We start from the raw sequence: 16,593 nt of genomic DNA, 5'->3' as shown, positions 1-16,593 counted from the left end.
TTATACAAATCAAAAGCACAGGAGAGAGAGGGCTTGCTACACCACGGATTCTAACTTTTCTCCCCAGATCATGAGTTTTTCTTAGAGATTTTTTGATCATGGAACATGTACAATTCTGCTCCATTTGTGCCATTTAATAAGATCCCACCCCAAGGTGATGTGCTCCTATAATAATGTCTTAGTGTTAATTGCATTCTAGACTGGCTAGGGCAAGAATGGTTCCAAACATACTCGAGGTAATAACTAGTCAGATATCCAGAAGGTCAACAGTTCAATCAAAGAGAGAAAAAACTAGCATATCTTAAGAAAGAGTTCAAGTGGTTTTGTACAAGAGCTCCCATTTGAGTCTACAAGAATACTTGAAATACCGATAGAGCTAGGTAATTCTCTATTTCCCTTTTTAACTCACTTGAAAGCACCCGATTTCAGGGTGTAGTGTCTGAGAACAAGGCGCATCTGGCAGGTGAAGGAGAGAAGGTACATTAGGGAACTTGGCTGAAGAGTTAGGTTGGGGGGGTCTGTGCCAGGACTGGATCACTCAGAGCTGTAAAGAGGGGTGAACTTTGGGCTGTGATGATAGAGCAGAGGCAATGTGAGGGACCTTGACATTGGACCAGGGGCGGGTCAATCTTCTATTGTAATACGGGTTGTAATAACAACCCCATTTTAACCCATGACAACAATAAATCCCCCAATTAGTTGTATATTGAGCTATAAACAAAGCGACAATCTACTCTCATAAATGCAGTTTTTCCCTAGTTGCGCTAACAGTGTGAGATCTTTTCCCCAACTCCCTATTTTTCTGTGATTTCTAATGAACACAGAAGGGAAACAATTGGAAGTTATACCCTTTGCTCATGGTTTTAAAGGACTGAAGGTATCTTTTGTTCAGAAGTGTATAATATTTTAATTTATTTCAAAATTACGAATTGAGCACTTCTTTTCTTGGCAAGAATGATATGGTGACTCGTTTTAGAGATGATTCTGAAAAACAAAACAAAAACCAAAAAACTTTCTACTTTGCCAAACATAAAGTATTAAAATTATGAAACAACTCAGGATTTTTTTTTTTTAAGTATGTGAAAAAGTGGTGCTTTTCATTTGACATACAGAAACTTAAAATAACAAGGCCCCATCACTCATAGGGGTGTTAGAGCCCTGGTCAGTTGCAGAGGAATCCTACAGTTGTCCAAGTAAGGACTTTCCACATGGCTCTGAGTTCAGCCTCTGAGAACAAAACCTTGAGCAGGACACTTTTGGTCTGTGGAAGTCTCTTTTCTATCCTCCGGTCACTCTACTTTGAGCTGTTTCTCAATTCAGTTCCATTCAGCTCACCTTGCCTGGCTGCATTTGTGGGTATGAAGCCCCGGGGCCGAGCGCTACGGCCAGATGCCAAGACTCCCACTGCCATCCAGCGGTTCCCAGTCAAGTGAGCGAGATGGATGCCCACAGAAAGAGCTCTAACTTAGGACCAGAGTGAGTGCAGTGAACAAAGACGGGAATTCTCTCTGGGAAAGTGCTGGAAAGAGGGGATAGGTTTGGGGCTACCCTTGAAGTTAGGCTAGAATTTTGGAAGGGGGGACCAGGGAGAGTAGGTCAGGGAGAATATCTAGTTTGAACAAGCGTGAACAACGTCTTGTTACAGAATAGTGGTAGACAGTTCTTGGAACAGAGTGCTTGACTCCACCAAATGGGAGTGCTTTGGTTGTAAAAAAATGCTGAGTGGCCTCTACCTTATTGATGGCAGGGTCAGTGCCCCAAATTCTCTAATTTTCTTTCCCAACTGTGCTACTGAGCCTTATTGAATTTTTATATATCATCCAGTTGCTTTTTAAACCCTAAAGTCATATAATACAGTGCAAATTTACTTTTGGAAAGCATGTTACCATTTACAAATTGCTTTTTTTATATGCATGATTACCTTTGATCCATGTAACAGTCCTGTGACACCAAAAGCTCACCTCTGCAAGTTATTTCTTTTGAAAGTAACTACTAGTTATATAAATTACTAGTTATAGAAATCAGAAAAATTTCCACTAGCAGCCTCATTGTGTTAGAAGCACAGGCCAGGATAAAGCCAGCAATTCAGGAGAAATGAAAGGAGAGCGCCCCGCAGAGACTGAAAGTTCCTGGAGGACGATAAGATTGTGGTTTGGAAAGGTGAGCAAGGCTGCATCACGATGGTCTGCTACAGCACTGGCAGTGTTCTTAGCAGAGAGCTGAGCACATGGCAAGTGCATGGTCATGGCTTGTTCAACCGCAAGTGGGACTGGGTGTATAGCTTGAGCAGTGCCATGTGAAACACAATTCAAAAATATAAAATGGTGGCTTTTTAGAACATGCGTAGAGAATAAAATGAACCTGTTTTACAATGTTGGGGAGTGTAGGTCTGGCTCGAGCTCTAGAAAGGAAGGAATGTTCACCTCCTTTTACACATCTGCGTTCTCTCATTCCGCATCACCATCTATTGTAACTTTAAACTGTTTTTCAAAGCAAATACTAAAGTGATGTACCTTTGTAATTACTTTATAGAAGTCAAAGCAACCAGGACACTGTAATTGTTATAATCTAGTTGGAATAAAATCTTACTGTTGTAGGATGCATCAACATATCCATTTAGCTTGCTGCAAATCAGTTTACTTTTCGGCTTAGTGACATGGTATGAAATGAAATGAAACCAGTCACCACAAAGTGAGTGAATTCAGATGAATGCATCGCTTTCAGTAGAAAAGAACTTTGTTTTGTAAGTCACTTGAAACACAATTCATATGGCAGTATAATACCTCCTCTGGAACCAAACAAAAGCATTTATCCCAGTTTTATTTACAGCTAAATTCACATGAGGGCAATTTTATATGATAGTGGACTCTATTGTCCGTAGATGAAGGTCACAGTGAGAGCATCCACAGGACGACCAAAAGGCTTCAGGAGGAACTTAACCTAAGAACTATTGCTTTCACCTAGACTATAAACACTGCAAAGATTGACACCTCCTTGGAGAGAGAGACTAATAAAGCCAACAAAACTGTGTATTCTTTTATATTCTCCCTTCTCTGCTTTCCATGGTCAAAAGGGCATTCTACACACAGTGTATATTTAATAAATACACTTTGGTGGTGACTCTCACAGCAGGCAAGACTTGGAGAAGGTCCAGAGAATAACAAAAAGATTAAAAGGTTGGATGACACACTAATGGAATTGAGATTCTTTAGCCTAGAAAAAGGGAAGCCTAGGTTTGGCCGTTGTGGAGGGTGGTTTGTGTTCTTTATCTTTACTGAATGTTAGAAGGTGTATTGTATGGAGCATAGAATGAGAGTCAGTTTATATATCCAGGTAAGGGGCATTTAGGGTTAGCAATGGAGAAATTTTGACTTAAATGGATTATTAAGACATTGACACAGGTCTTTAAGAAATCTTTCTCTAGAAATTTTAAAGTGGAGAGTAGATCATCTTTCTGAAATGATTTAGGTGCAGGGCAGTAGGGAAAGGACCCAAAAGACCTCCCAAATTTTATTCCAGCTCTTATCCTGTGATTTTTCAGTGACCAGTGGCAGGACCTGGCTTGCTCCTTGCCTGTCTTTCTCCATAACTGAAAACACTTGACCCTTCCTGCAAGTCAGCCATACTGTAGACTCCGCACTAATCCTTTCCTTGGTTGGGAGGGATTTAAGAAGCTCATTCTAGCGAACACACAGCTTACTCAACATTAGGTCATCTCCTGCTGCTGGCCTGGCTCCAAGGTGTCCCAGTTTTAGCAAGCAGAATTCTGTCTTCCTCTGAAGTCCAAATCTTACTGGATTTATCAGATATTCACTTTTGTATTCCTGTCCTAATACTGGAAATCCTTCCTTGTTTTCCTGGCCTAACATGATTTTGAGACCATACCTGGTATCCACTTTGGGACAGAAGCCTTGCCTTGCTCTTGTCAGCTCCCACATCCCGTCCAGCCCTCCCTTCCTCATACTGGGTGTCCAGTCCCTGAACCCAGTCTTCTTACCTAGAGCTGACTGCCTTTGTGTGCATGGCACTATTAATTGTCTGTCTTGGATATTTCCGCTCTCCTGGGGCTGGATTCTCTACTCCCTGTGCCCCCATGTCCCCACCACCATCACTCAGGACACTGCCAGTCTGTTTGTTCTTTGCCTGGCCATAACCTGATAATACGACATGGCCCCATTTTCCACCGGCATTCCACTATTTACGGTTGCATGCCTGAGTCTTTCTTTGCATACCATATACCTCTACAATAGGGTTTCTCAATTTCAGCACTATTGATATTTTGGACATGGCCTCTAAGTGCTAGATTCTGATAGCAGCCCATCCCCAAGTTGTTACAACCAAAAATGTCTCCAGGTATTGCCAAATATCCCTGGCCAAGGAAGGAGGAGACAAAATCACTTCCAGTTAAAAACCACTCTTCTACAAGAACCCAGAAAAGCAAGAGTACCATATAGATAGAGAGAGAGGGAGAGAGAGAGAGGAGGGAGAAATAGCTGGATGTATATTAGAACATTCAAATATGTAAAATTTTAACAACTCTAAATTCTTAAGGAACACCAAATGGATTTTGTATGTTCTGCATTATGGCACAAGGTAGATGCTAGGTAAAATGGGGTGAAATTCCTTCATCCTAGATCAGTTTTTCTCAAAACTTTACTGTGCACAAGAATCTTTAAAATTTAGGTTCTGATTTCATAGATCTGAGGTGGGTCTTGAGAGCCTCAATTCAAACGCTCCCAGTTGCTGCAGCTGCTAGCAGTCCTGGGACCACACACTGAGTCGCGAGGCCCTAGATCAGAATCTGCAGTGGGGGTTAGGGGGTGGGGAATTATTCAAGTCAATAAATACAAGTCACAAAGCAACGTTAAAATTTGCATTAAAATGACAGACTAGAAATGTTTGGATGTTCCTTGCTCTTTTCTATAATGAACTAAACTGCTAATAGGGATATGTTTTAAAATATGACATTTCTTTTAACCTGAAATTGTAAATACCATGCAAGTTACCTGTGAGCTCTCTGCTTTGGATGAAAACCTATGAACCGCCAAGCTAGCTTGGTAAGACTTCTTGAGGTTTCCAAAAGTCTGTCTGAAACCTCAACTTCAAGGTCTTTTCAGTCCTGATATTACTAACGGAAGAGGGGAGGGGGGAGGGTGAAGCTGGGGGAGGGGATGAAGGAAGAGCATCACTTCAAATGGAGCCCTGCAATGAAACAGATATACCTTATGGCATTTACACAAATTACAAACAACTTTACACTAAAATTACATGGACGTATCACATGATGTTACCACAACCAAAAATCAGATAACATAGTTATATCTTTAAAACAGATGCAAAAGGGTGTCATTTACTGTAATGTATAGTGATAAGGATAACGAAATCTTCTGAAAGCTGCCAAGAGCCTGAAATAATTTTTTTCTCCCCACACGCAATATCTTGCTGAGTAACTTTTACTTAGGGTTTTGCAGATATCCAACTCATTGTTGAATATCCTTGGGAATAAAATGGCTAACTTTTGTTTCTCTTTTAGTCAGGAAAACTGGTGCTTATTAATTCATCTAAAGAAGCAGATTTGTCTAGAGATGCAGACAATTTATCCATAGAAAGGAGAGAATAATGTCCTGACTCTTTTGAGACTTCTTCCAAGGGATCCATCTATGAGACTAGGTAGGCTGCTATGCCAGCAGATAAGCACTCACCTTTTGAGAGGGACAGTTAATATGCCAGCTCTGAAGTATTTTGGCAGCTTACCAATATAGTCAAGAGTAATAGGAATACATTTCTCTTCATTTAAACCCCTGTACTTTACACAACAGTGTAAGTATAGAATAAAGGAGATTTGGCTTACTAGTAGCTCCTGGGAACTCATGAGTTCTAACTGACCACAATTTCAGTATGAGTCAGCAGTGTGACACGTATGCCAAAAAGGCTAATGCATTCTTAGGTCATGTTAATAGAAGTATAAGGTATAGATGAAGGGAGGCAACTGGCCTGTGGTGTTCTGCATTGTCAGACCACTTCTGGAGAGCTCTGCTCCATTTGGGGTGCTGTGATTTAGGAGAAGCTAGGTGCTGTCCATAGGTGAGTACTCAAAGTGCTGAGAACATGCAAAAACCACATCAAAGGAGGAGTGATTAAAAGAACCAAGGATACTTATGCTCGAAAAAGAAAACTTAGGGGGCCATGACTAGAAGTGGGGGAAGAGCAGGCTCTCTGGTTAAAAAGAGCTCAAGGTATGGTTTCCATTGGCAGAAGTTTAAGTTCTGGATGCCCAAGGAAAAAAAAGTCATGCGCACCTTCTTATTCTTTATCTTTTGCAAAGAAAACCCATTTTCAGTGAAGAAGAGCTCTTTCTCCTATGGATTCCTTGAAGTGCAAGGACCCAGTGATGAATTTATGCCTCTTGGCCAAGCCATTCTCCTCTGCCCTTGAGGAGTACCTCCACCTGGAAGCCTTCTCTAAAAAGCCCCACCTTGAGCCACTTACTGGCTTACAATGCGTTTTATACAGCAAGGGCGCTTTTCCTCTGTTTGTCCTGGCTTCCCCAGTAGAGTGTTAGTTTCTTAGGGAAAAGGATCCAATTTGTTGTTGTTGTTGTCCTAAATGTTCTCAGTCCATCTGGGTACGATTGAGTTAGGAACTGGGGGAATGTCTGCTGACTGTCAACAAAAGGTGAACTGAAGTAACCAGACCGTAACTTTTATAGAGTGTATATAACAAAGCACTATGACATGCTCTCTTGGTAATACTAGCGCCTAATGGACCCTTCACTCTATGTATTAAAATGAGCTGATGAAGTTGTCTGAGTAGTAAATCTTACTCTCTTTCATCTTACGTTTAAAAATGGAAATTGTAAATCTATGTGGAGAAAAACAAAGCCTACTATCCAAGAGCTATCTTCTCTCCAGCTAGGGGATTCCTGGATTTCACACTTTCTACCTCTTCTTCATTTATTTGGATATTTATAGGGTATTAATGGCAGGTCACAGTATTGCACAGTATCTGGGTTTAAAGCTTCATGGTTTATAAAATGAACTAGTGGTTTATTTCAAAATAGTGATCTAGGAAAACAAAATTTCACAAAATAAGTTTATTTAAACAAGAAAGCACCATGTTATACATTGTATAAATGAGATAATGCATTTTTATATTATATCAATGACATAAAAATGCTTTGGGGTAGCAATTCATGAATCTTCCTAAGTTTCCTATGTTGGGGATTAAAGAACAGTAGCATTTTACTCAAGGACAGAGGAGCACATGGGATGTACTGAGTCACACTGGAGGCTGAGAATAGAACACAGAATATGAGAGCTAAATTCATGCGCCATCACTCTCATCCCACAGTCCAATGACCTGACCTAGGAAGGACCAAATTATACATCTCTCCAGAAAAAGTTGCTGTAACTCCACATGCCAGCCTAAAATGCACTTAGAAAATTTAAAGAGACAAAAGTCTGGGAAACTGGGAAACTGTTAATCACCAATATTGAATGACCACTCCCTGGGTACTGAGGTGGCCGGCCTGCCTATGCTACAAGTACTTGGCCTGGATTAGCCCAAAAGCCAGTGGCAGGGTGGTCCTGCCATGTGCACAAGCCCTTTGTTTCTGAGGTTCCACCATTTGACAACTGAAGGTATAAAACCCTAGTTTACTGACACATAGAGCATGAGTCAAGGTATATTTTCAGCTTGTTTTAGTTTGCTAGAGAGTCCAGATTACCTTTTTTGATGAAAGTACTTTAAAAAAGAATTAAACTGGGACTATCTCATATGTTTTATGTATTTGACAGGAGCCACTATGGCCAATTTTTAAGTAAATCTAATTAAAAATCACCTAAAAAACAAAATTTTCCTAATGATATTGACTCAAAGATTTTCCAAATACCTAAATATCTGATTTTGTTCTTTCTTCATCACTACTGCAGGCCCTCTTTTGAGTGTCCAACATCCAAGCACATTTCAGTGATATTAAATGATGAAATGCAATGAAAAATCAGGGGGAAGATTCTGTCCTTTAAAGGGAATTACCTCTTTAGAAAGATAGGGTTCTATCAGCCCAATAAACCCATTGGTATTATTTATTGCCATAGTATATGAGGAACTACCCAAGAGGGATGATTAAGTATCGCGCTATGCCTGCCCGGTGCAGAGGACAGGGTTAAAGCATTAAGCGCTGTCTAAGACAGACAGCCCTGCAGGAAAATGAAGGTGCTGGCAGAACCACACACAAGCACTCCACAAAAGACACAATGTAGGTTTCCAGCTTCTGAGGGGATTTGGGCATTGGAAAGAAGCCTGCCAGGAATTGCACACGAGCTGCTGTTACCTACAGGGAAAGGCAAAAGGTCTTGCCATCCATAGCAGAAAAGGTCATTTCCCTCTGTTCTCAGACCCAGTGGGATTAGTTTTCAAAAGAAAACTGAAGGGACTTCAGAGAACAAGTGGTCTACTCTCTCAATTGACCAAGAGGAAACTGAGACCCAATAGGTTCAATGACTTGTTCAAGGTCACTCAGGTAGTACTGCACACAGAAGAGCCAAAATTCAGAGCTCCTGAAGCTGCATCAAAGGTTTCTGTGTCTCCCGAATGCTGTGTTCCTACCAGTGAGGGGGGACAAGCCCTGGGCTACAATTTAGCCTTGGTGCTAAGTCTAGGCAAAAGAAGGAAAACTACTTGGAGCAGTAGGAAAATTACCCTGAGCAAGTCACTTAAATTCTCAGCGCTTGACTTTTCCCACTCTGCAAAATGGAAGGTAAACGATGTGGACTCTCTGCCTCAAAGATATTTGCCAGATCAAATGAGATAATGTGTGAAAACTTTTTTTAGAAGGTTTTTAAAGTTCTGGGTAAAATAAAGGCAATTTCTCCTGCTGAAGATATATGGATGGTCTCCAGGAATCCATGTGTGTGCCTAGGCATGCTTTTTTTCTGGAGCGAGTTTCCATAGTATCATCAGTTTCTCGTATGCATCTGTAAGATTTCCCTCTTCCTCCTGCCAATTAAGAAACCATTATGCTATGGATATCAGCATATTTATATCAATTTAAGGAGTTGAAAGAATACTGATTTTCTTAATGTATGATTGCGATCTCTCTAGCCTTACTGACTTAATCCCTACTTTTAGAATAAATCTACTGGGGAAGGGATTCTTTTCAGCCAACTGATTTCACATTTTGCTCCATTAAAACCTAAAATCTATAACTTACAAAATGATAAAAAGAAATTTCAAATTAGAAATGAATGTTTTCCCTCTACTTGTTTATTTCCCTAGTAATATTTCCTAGTTATTTAGAAAGATTTTTTCTTTAAAATCATATTTAAAATGAGAGCTAGCTACTTATTATTTACTGAGCTCCTACCGAGGTCTCAGCGGTTTGTTCTAATATTTTCCCATAAAGCACTAGACAAAAGATATAAATCATAAACATTTTCTAGGCTTCCACATTAAGCCTGGGGTTCTAGAAAGCTGAGAAGTGTGGAGAAAAACAAACAAAAAAGGATTATCATGACCAATTGATCAATTAGGCTGCTTTTCATTAAAAAAAACATAAAAGGGCAGAAGCAACTTAGCAGCAATGGTGTTAAAAATGCATAAAAATCATTAATGTTGGAATTTCCCCCCTCATTTATCTCTAGTTCTCTTCTGACAATTACACCTGGGAGCTTTCTGAAAGGGCAATTTAAGGGAATAATACTCGAGCAGTAACAGAACCCTCTGTAATGCTAATGAAGGGGCATGGGCCAATACCTGGTAGGTTTTTCTGTATAAAGCTATACATTCCAGAAGCCACAGGACTGAGCTACAGAATATCTGAGCATATGAGATAACCAACCAGGAAAGTTCCCTATTAACAAGAGTCATCCATCGTCCCATAAAGAAATCCAATATGGTCTTTTATAAATCTGACAATAGCTTATACTCTTGTGTTTTAGTGGTAAAATCTTATATAGTACAGGAATGTGAAAAATGAGAGGGAGCTTCCCCCTTGACTATATCAAAATATCACCTGAGGCCCTGAGGTCTCATAACTCCCTTCTTATATGCTCCTTTTGTGTATTCTTCCCCTTCCTATTCCGTTATAATTCCCCTACACTGCTCAGTTTCTAGTATTATCTTTTATGTTTAAAGATTCTGGAACAGAGCCTTAAGCTATGTAAATGCAATAAATATACTCATCTATATGCAACAGAATGCTATTCTTATTCAGATGAATGAAGACAACCTTCCCAGATTTTCGATGACTTGAAACCTGGTGGGGAGGCCAAGATTGTTACTGATTTGCATTCAGTTCCATTTGTGTCACTTGTTATTAAGAGTTCCAGTCATCACGGAGAATGCTCTGGGATCAGACAGCCTACCACTTACTAGTTAAATGACCTTGGGCAAGGTACTTAATCTCCATGTACCTCAGTTTCCTCACCTGTGAAATAAAAATAATGCTAGCACTTTCTTCATCATGCCCTTATGAGAAGTAAATGAGTACCTGCAAAGTGTTAGAATAATGCTTGGAAAATAATAGTAACAGACACTGTTTTACGAATTTTACATGGATAAATTATTTAACCCTCAAAACAACCTTATGAGATAGATACTATTACTCTCATTTTATAGCTGGGGAAACGGAAGCTCAGAGAGGCTGACTGACTTGCCCCAGTTCATCCAATTACTGAGTGGAGTATTGGGTTTAAATCCAGGCTATCTGGTGTCACAGCACGCACTCAGTAAATGTGACCTATTTTTTCACTATTATTACTACCTGAGTTTACATACTCAGTAAATATTTGCTGCTGCTGATAAGGATAAATTTGTGTGTCTAATCCTTTCCCAAAGAATAGTTTACGCATATATATGCCCCTCAATGTAATAAGTGATTCAAACAAGGATTATCACTTAAAACCATGGGGTGAAAGTTTATTGGGAAGTAGGATATTATCACAGTGCCAACATGTCACCCCTTCAGACTACTTGCTAATTGCAAATGGGAAAAAAGTACATTTACAGAGAGATCCCTGGAGTTACATCACTACCTAGATCCATGATCAAATTTAGCATCACAAATTGCAGGACAACCTGGCATTATGTGCCTCTTGAAATGCAATAAAAAGCACCCAGTGGCACCCTGTAAAACATGTTCACTCTAAATCTAACCATGCCTTCAGTCCTAACTTTGAGTTTATAGGAAATATAGGGAGGAGAGGAACAAATCAAATGAGGAAACAATGGATCTAGAATGTGGACATTTTATAAGATAACTGTCAAATAAAGAGACATAAATCCTAATGCAAAAATGTACTTTCTTTTTAAAAAATTGTATCTTTTTTAAGAAAAAGGTGTAAAAGATTTTGGGGGGAGTTAACTATGGATTAGATATTAGATGATATTAAGGAATTACTATCTTCTTAGATTTTTTTTTAATAATTTTTTTTTTTTTTACAAATGTATATGTTGGGCATATCTTGATCTGTAAAGCAACAATATACACTCATGTGTCTCTGCCTTTTTTTGGGCCACTTTACAATTCTTAGGAAAGCATAGCTTACCTTAACAAAAAAAACATTTACAGACATTTATTGAGCATTTACTATGAGCCAGGCTTGGTGTTAGATGCTGGGTTCTCTGTAACAATGTTATTATTAGGTTTCAAATATTTTGGGTGGATAACATGGGGACCAATGGGCCCTATCCTTTGATTAAAACAACTTAGCTCAAGGATATTCTTGAACAAGTTTTGAGTTTGTTTTATGGAGATATGCAAGACTGTCTTGAGCTCTGGTATCTAGCAGCAACTGTTATTTATTTAAGAAATTCTGGTAGAATTACTCTTAATGAGATTTTTGAACAATTGCAGACTTTTCTTGACCAAGAAAAAGAGGCAGGTTCTGCTCAACTTTAGGTACAGCCCCTGCAAGTCAGAAACAGCCTTCTCAAGCAGGTGTTATTTTCTGGAAATCAATAAACACGTGAGAACTAGGATGTTTCAGCTCTACCACTAGGCAATGATTCTAAAAATGATGGCTTCAGGCAGTAAGTGGGACATATTTTGTAGAGGAGGTGGGAAGAGAATGACCAAGATTCAAAGGAATAATTAATAATCATTCATCTTGCATTTCCAGTGTCTTGTTCCTAAGGCATTTTGTATCTTTAACTAATTTCTCCTTATAATAATTCAAGGAGGCAGATGTAGAACAATTGAAACAAACGTACAAACGAAGAGTGTTTTCATAAAGATGTGGAAGATATTCAAAGGATATTATATTATCAACAGAGAGGCTTTTTCTCATATTGCTCCAGTGAAGTCAGTTTTTGTTTGTCTATTTTTGATTTTTGGTGCAGAAACCCGGGAATGAACCATAAAGTCATTTAAAAAAAAAGATAAAACCTATTCCAATTTAGAGAAAATAAGATTACATGGGAAACACTCAAAATTCAATTTAAAAAGGCAATTTGATTCAATGATACAGGGCTATCTCCTTTACAAAAAAAAAGTTCTCAAAAGGGGTACAAATCAGAATTCTTTGAAAAACCCAACCTAATTGTATTTAAAGGCACTTAATGTTCTATTTACAGTATTCTTCATCTAATAGTGAATCTTTTTATAAAGAGGATCTCTTTAAAATTGTTTCATAAAATGGAATTTTATATATAAAAGTATGCGTTTATAAAATATTCTTTTTTTAAAAGAACAGTTTATGATAAATGTAATTGTATAGGACAGAAGAGTCTTTGACCTGAGGTTTCCCATCTTCAGATTATATAATATGAGCACATGCAGTCTTTTCCATTGGACTTTTAGATCCTAAACATATCTGCCCCCTTTCTAGTCTATCTGGGGATGTATATTTTCAATATGTGAACATTAAGGTACATATACATTATCAACAAGGACTAATTCAAGGTATATAAGTACAATATATTTAAGTTAGTGACATCTTTGGTGGGCATATTCAATTCTTGTGTTCAGAAACAGCATAAAGGACCTTTTGCCTAAACAGGAGACAGTGTTAGGGACCTAGTCTAACTATTAATAAAGAGACAAAGATAGAGAATACCCTCTCAAAATATTTCCCAAGGTACCGTTTTCTTTTTGTAAAGGAACTCAAATTAGAGTTCTCGCTAATGGTAAGATAAATACTAATAGAAGTAGAGATGGAAGCAACAAGAGAAATCATGGTCTCCAAGCACTGGTGTTCATTCAGCTGCTCAGCGCCCTCTCCCCTCACTACTCCCCTCCAGTTTGGAATAAATACTGACCCTGGTGAAGTAGAATTTCATCTCTATAGCCTCAAGGTCTAAAGACTTTCTCTAAGACATCTCAGAGGCTAATAAGTAGAAGTATTTGTGTTATAGGCTGGGTATAAGGAACAAGTCTCATCTCAGTTTGTCTGTTAGAAGCTGAATCCTATCACCTATCATTACAGGATTTAGAAATCTCAGCTGATGGGCCAAAATATCAAAAGCAGTATTTAGAGAGTTCACGGGATTCCGTTTTAGTTAGATCTGACTCATAGAAAACATTCTGCAAATTATAAAACTGTTCAAGAGTTCCAGGGTATGTGTATAGATGTTGTAATAATGACATACCTTTTGGGAGAGAAGAGGTTGAATCTATGTCTTGGCTCTGACACCGAGTTATTAGAATCCTCTCTCGCAAGAAGGAAGATGAATTCAAACATCAAAATAACTGCATTTTGTAATCCAGTTCCACCTCATACCCTCTTCCAAGTGCCACACTAAAAGAAGTTGCAAGCTCTCAGACCCATTAATAATGCTCCCTCCTCCCCACCCCTTACTCCCTCCTCTAAACTACCCCGAGTCAGCCCTGCAGTCGGTCGGCAAACCACACAGGAACTAGCAGATACGATGCTTCAGAGCTGGGTGTGAGCCTTAGATTATGTGGTTTTGTGTTCTCGCTGCCAGGGTTGAACTAAAATGCAGGAAGTTCACTGAAACACTTTTGCTTCTTTATGCTTGGTTTCAGTTTTAACAATTTCCCCCCTGAAAGCTTATGTTCACATAAAAAAATTTGTAAATCCTAAAGAAGGTCCATCAGCAAGCTGCAGCTGAACCCTCATTTTCTCTTCATATATCCATGCATCCTGAGACACACTAGGGTTCCCTGTGGGAACTTATTTACTACTACCTTGGACCACTCACAATGTTAAAATCTTAGAGAAAATGCTTTCTTATTGCACTAAGCCCAAAATATTACTCTTGAGGAGGAGGAGGAGGAGAAACAAAACTCTGGGACGGGATGGATTTTTACCCCCGTTTTGCCCATCAGGGATGATTAGACTAGTTACTTAGATTTCTGGGACTTTGCCTTCTCTTGAGAAGGTGGGACTAAAAGATTTCTGATATCTTAAGACTTTTCACTGACCTAAAATTTTTGTCCTCTTCAACTCCTTTAGTTCTTACCTTCAAATTTAAAACTTGTCCTCCTATTTAAGTTTCTCCCTCCTGCCCCAATACCAAGTTAATGTGTGAAGGCCTCTTCCTTTCTTTTTGCTTGTTAGAAAATGATGCCAGCTTTGCATCTTTTGCATAGAATTAGAGACATTGTTACTTGCAAAGTGGCACTCTTCAGGATTTGGGTACCCAAGACAAAGAAGGAAATTTTGGCCCACAAAAGTGTACCCGGCATTAACCACTTGAAGGTCAAGAGGGAGGGTACCGTATAAGACTCAATTGGGGGGGTTCTAAAATGTAAACTTCTGTATATGAAATGGAATCCCTTTTTAAAAATCTCTTTTCCTCTTCATATCTTAGGTTTTTCTTTTTGAAAAATTTCCTTGGTTGAAATTGCTAACATTTTAATTGAACTAGAAGAGAAGAATCTGGTGAAGAATCAGCAGAGGATCTTGGTCATTGTGGGTGCTCAGTGGATATATGTTGAATGATTAAAGGAAGTAAGTTGTTATTCCTAACTCCTGAATAATGGGCTTTCATTTTATTAATGCAAGCTTGCTGAATTGTCTTACATCCAAACTACCTCTAAACAGGGACCCTACTATTTTTTCTATATGTTATTCAAAGATAACAGTATGTTGCTGACTTAAAACAATAACATCTCAATTTTGGCCTGAGCGGTGGTGTTTTTAATTAGAGCAGTTGTAGGTTTATAAGAACATCATACAGAAACAGAGTTCCACCACACACCCCTTTCACACAGAGTTTTCTCTTTTAGTAACATTTTGCATTTGTGTGGTTCCTTTGTTATGATTTATGAAACAATATTATAATTATGCCATTAACTTTGTGTACTGTTTACATTGTGTTTCACAGGTCTATGGATTTGTGTGTTAATTTCCATAGTCTAAAAATTCCTTTTGAACATATAATTCAGTGGTGTTAATTACATACACAAAGTCGTGCCACCGTCCCCATCATCTACTGCCAAAACTTTCCACCATCCCAAACAGAAACTCTGTACCAATTAAACATTAAATTCCCATTCGCCTTTCCTGCTGGGCCCTTGGTAACCTATATTCTAGTTTCTTACTTCATGAATATGCTTATTCTGTTATTTCATTTAAATGAGATCATAACGTATTTGTCCCTTTGTATCTGGCTTATTCCACTCAACATTATGTCTTCAAGGTTCATCTATGTTGTAGCATGCATCAGAACTTCATTCCTTTTTACGACTGAATAATACTCCATTTTATGTATATACCACATTTTATCTATTTATTAGTTGATGCACACTAGGTTTGCTTCAACCTTTTGGCAATTGTGAATAGTGCTGCTATAAACACCGATGTAGAAATGTCTGTTGAAGTCCCTGCTTTCAATTTTTTGGGGTACATACCTAGAAGTGAGATATGGTAATTCTATACTTAACTTTCTTAACAACTGCCAAACTGTCCTCCATAGCAGCTGTACCATTTTACATTCCCACCAACAAAGTATGAGTGTTCCTATTTTTCCACATCCTCTCCAACCCTTATTTTCAGTTGTATTAATAGTAGCCATTCTAGTGGGTGTGAGATGGTATTTTTTTTTGGCAAGGAATAAAGAGTTTATTAAGAAACAAGACAAGAGTACACAGTCTTAGACATGGATTGCGGGCATGCTGCAGGGGGAGTTGCGCCAAAATAACTTTTTTTTCTAGGAGGTACCAGGGATTGAACCCAGGACCTTGTACATTACCCTGATGGCTAATGACTTTGGGCATCTTTTCATGTGCTTGTTAGCCATTTGTGTATCTTCTCTGGAGAAATGTCTATTCAAGTTTTTTGTCCATTTTTTAAGTTGGTTGTGTCTTTTTGTTGAGTTGTAGAAGTTCTTTATAAATTCTTTATAAATTATAAATTCTGAATATTAAACCCTTATCAGATAAATGGTTTCCAAATCCCCAAAGTACTTTCTTGATAAAGTCCTTTGATGCAAAATTTTTCATTTTTATTTAGTTCCATTTATTTTTTCTTTTGTTGCTTGGCTTTTGGTATAAAATCTAAGAAACCACTGCCTAAAACAAGGTCCTGAAGATGTTTCCCTATGTTTTCTTCTAGGAGTTTTTTTGTTTTAATTCTTATATTTAGGTCTTTGACCCATTTTGAGTTAATTTTTGTATGTGGTGTGGGGTAG

At 38.5% G+C, this 16,593-nt stretch overlaps 1 protein-coding gene across 1 annotated transcript in view; it reads right to left on the bottom strand.

Annotated features, from left to right (window-relative positions):
- The window catches only part of GRAP2 (GRB2 related adaptor protein 2), a 63,269-nt gene extending 49,490 nt beyond the window's left edge, over nt 1-13,779 (bottom strand). The window contains exon 1 of the mRNA XM_004447831.4: nt 13,588-13,779. The gene's annotated coding sequence lies outside the window, so the exon portion shown is untranslated. The remainder of the gene's footprint in view (nt 1-13,587) is intronic.
- Nucleotides 13,780-16,593: the final 2,814 nt, after the last annotated feature.

The sequence above is a fragment of the Dasypus novemcinctus genome, chromosome 12 (assembly GCF_030445035.2).
Source record: "Dasypus novemcinctus isolate mDasNov1 chromosome 12, mDasNov1.1.hap2, whole genome shotgun sequence".
Classification (NCBI taxonomy): domain Eukaryota; kingdom Metazoa; phylum Chordata; class Mammalia; order Cingulata; family Dasypodidae; genus Dasypus; species Dasypus novemcinctus.
Note: the sequence above shows the minus strand (reverse complement) of the source record. Positions and strands in the feature narration are given on the sequence as shown.